The sequence below is a fragment of the Peromyscus maniculatus genome, chromosome 6 (genome assembly GCF_049852395.1).
Source record: "Peromyscus maniculatus bairdii isolate BWxNUB_F1_BW_parent chromosome 6, HU_Pman_BW_mat_3.1, whole genome shotgun sequence".
NCBI lineage: Eukaryota > Metazoa > Chordata > Mammalia > Rodentia > Cricetidae > Peromyscus > Peromyscus maniculatus.
Window position 1 is genome coordinate 33,828,531 of NC_134857.1, and position 3,500 is coordinate 33,832,030.

The window sequence follows — 3,500 nt, forward strand, 5'->3', positions numbered from 1 at the left end:
CCCTCCAAAGCTCAAGGAGGAACATCAAAGAGGAGGCAGAAAGAATGTGAGAGCTTCAGGAAAGGGTGGAGTGTCATGTGGTTATTTTCTCCAAATTTAAACATCCCTTCCGGGAAGGAGAGGAAGCGTCGTAAGACTTAGGAATCCCACGAAAATTACAAGACTCACAAGATACCCACCCCTTCCCAAGATCCTATAAACAGTAGACAGCTGTTGGGGGAAGGAGACTCTTTTATGATGCTAAAGCAAGTTGTCTCAGAAACGCCAGAGATGTAGCTCTCCAGTGATCACCAATGCAGCTACACGATTCCCCCTGATCCACATTTCTCCCATGCTCTAGTGAGGATCCCCTAACTCATGCTTCTGTAGGAAACTTCAGCAAGCTGCTGCGCACCAGCTCCTTGCCGTAGAAATGGGAAAGTTCATAAAACCTGGAAAAGAGATGCTGTTCCTGGCTGGATGCTCCAGGTGCAAATCCGTCATTGTGAAGAACATTGATGATGGGTGAAATGAATGATAAACGGCGCTGGTGGCGCAACTGGTTACCGGCAGAAAGGTCATGAGCCACAGCTGCCTAGTAGCAGAGAACTTTATTGGGAGGAAGAGGGGTTGGGGGGGTGGGTACAAGAGAGCCAGGCCTGGGAAAGGAGCAGGTGCTGTGAGAGGGAAGAGACAGAGCAGAACACAGAGAGAGGGTGGGGTCTGAGTCCCGGCTCTTTAAGGTGCTGATGACGTAATTCAAAAGACCCTTTGCTTAACTCCTGAACTGCGCATGTGCGGTCATGCAACTGGAGTAAGGGCAGAATTCTAACAGTGGGTCCTCAGACCTCCCTTATGGCCATGATCTGATGTCTGGAATTGACCTCTATCCCAGAAAAGTGACAAGAAGAAACTCACCATGAGATCAAAGATCATGTCCGCAGTGAAAGTGTGTAACTGTAATCACCTCATGTCCGCAGGGTACTCTGTGGACATCCCCTTGGACAAAACTGTTGTCCTTTAGAGACTCAGCTCTGAAACAGCAAGGCCAGGAGGGGCGCCAAGGTCAAGTCTGAGGAACAACACAAGACAGGGAAGAACAAATGGTTTTTCCAGAAGCTTTGTTTTTAGGTATGTTTTTGTTTCCATTGTTAACAAATTTTTAAAAAGAAAAGGAAAAAAAGAAACCTCAGCAAATTGTTGGTTCACCAAGTTACACTTGGGGAAATCGTTTCTTGGGTCTGTCATCAATGCCCTCCCTGTCTGATCTGCTTAGCTGTTTGTTTACATCTACCCAAGAAAAGTCACGTGACAGCATCCTTCAAATAATACCAAGCAGGCAAATTTCTGTTTGACCCCCTGTAAAACTCCGTCTTTGCTAGGGCAAAGAAAGGGGTCAACTTTTCCACGGATGGGTAAGATGTAGGAAAACAGAAGATTCTAACAAAGTGGAACTCAGAGAGATTAAGTACTTACCTCAAATCCCATAGTCACAAGTGTTTAAGCCGAGACTAGAGAGCCTGTTTGTTTCTCTGCACTTCCCACCTGCTTCCAACACTTCGGGGTTCACAAGGCTAACAAACTTCGCAGGAGTTCCTTGAATATTAAGATGGGGTTCGATCCTGAGAAACTCAATAGAAGTTGAAAATGTCATAAATCAAAAATGCACTTGGTAAACTTAACCTAACCTCATCACAGCACAGTGAAACAGTACACCGTAGATAACAGTGACAAGATGCCTAGCTGGGAGAGCTGGTCCCCTGATGCCACTCGGTATCTGAAGAGAATTTGGTAATGTATACTGTTAGGTTAGTTCCACCCACAAAAAAAGGGAAAAGATCAAAACTGTACATTTGAAAAATGGTTTCTCTGGGGATATGCACTGATTTTCATGATCAAGGTTGTATGTTGGTGGACATGTACCATGTATATTTGTTTGTTTGCTTGTTCAGGTTAACATTTGGACTGTAAATGTAGAGGAACTTCACAGGAAAAGCTTCTGGAGTGAAAGAAAAACATACTGAACATATTATTTACAAATGTAATTTACATTTCACTTAAAACTAAATTTATCTTAGTGGCAATGGTTGTACAACTTTGTAAACATACTTCATTAAATATCCACTTGAAAAAAGGCTAAATAGTAAGCTATTATATATATTTTGCTTCAATAGAAAACTAAAAAAAAAAGTTACTCTAGGTTTCTACACTTTTCAGATACTTAACTCACAGTTTGACATTGAAAGATATTCACTATATAGTATTGAGTGAAAAATCATATTTCACATTGAGGATAGGCTATACGATTAATAGGTAAGAATATTAAAAAGGGGGTACTATAGAGATGGCTCAGTAGTCAATAGTGCCTACTGCTCTTACACAGAACCTTGGGTTTGGTACCCAGTACCTATACCAGGTGTAGTGACTGCAGTTCCAGTGGATACGACGCCTCCTCCTGGCCTCCACCAAAGCTGTACCTGTTAGGTAGACATAGAGTCAAGCAGCCACACATATACACATGTTGTGGATATCTGTATCCTATGAATGTGTTGTTCTGATTGGCTAATAAATAAAGTGCTGGTTGGCCAGTAGCCAGGCAGGAAGTATAGGCAGACAAAGAGAGAGGAGAATTCTGAGAACAGGAAGGCTGAGTCAGGAGACAATCACAGCCTGCCATCCAGGGAGCAGCATGCAAAGGCAACAGGTAAAGTCACAGAACATGTAGCGACATATAGATGAACAAAAATGGGCTGAGTTTAAGTGTAAGAGCTAGTCAATGGTAGGCCTGAGCTAATGGCTGAACAGTTTTAATTAATATAAGTGTCTGCATGTTTATTTGGGTCAGAGCGGCTGCGAGCCGGGTGGGACCAGGAAAACTCCAACTACATATACATATAAATAAAAATGAAAAAAAAATAAAGTAAAGGAGGATAGGAAAGAGAAGGTTATCTCTGTTTAGTTCATGTACTCTTGAATTACGTCTGTTCTTCACAGGGAGCATATTACACAGCTCTTTTGAGGGCTGGCAGGTGGCCCAGTAGGTTAAACTGCCACCAAGCCTCATGACTTGAATTTGATTACTGGGACCCAAATAGTGGAAAGACAGAAGAGACACCGTAAGTTGTTCTCTGACCTCCACACATGCACTGTGGAGCATGTACCCTCTACACCTATGCATGTATATGTAATAAAAAGTTTAAAATCTGCTGAGTGTCCACCTTTAATCCTAGCACTCAGGAGGCACAGGTAGGTGGATCTCTGTGAGTGCAAGGCCAGCCTGGTCTACAGAGTGAGTTCCAGGACAGCTAGGACTGCACAGTGAATCCCTGTCTTGGAAAACTGAAAAACAGAAAAAGAAAAGATATTCCTATTTTTTGCAGTGGGAAAAAGAAGAGACCAATATTTCAGAAGCAGCCCTTACAGTTAAGGCGGGAAAGAGCCCAACGCTGCAGGTTCAGGCTTGCTGGTGACCAATCTAAGATGTCCAATCCTGTGAGCCCGGTGAACTCAGGTTCGCAGGA

General features: G+C 43.2%; 1 pseudogene; it reads left to right on the top strand.

The window, feature by feature from the left end:
- Positions 1-412: 412 nt before the first annotated feature.
- Positions 413-1,313, top strand: LOC107401276 (large ribosomal subunit protein eL27-like; annotated as a pseudogene).
- Positions 1,314-3,500: the final 2,187 nt, after the last annotated feature.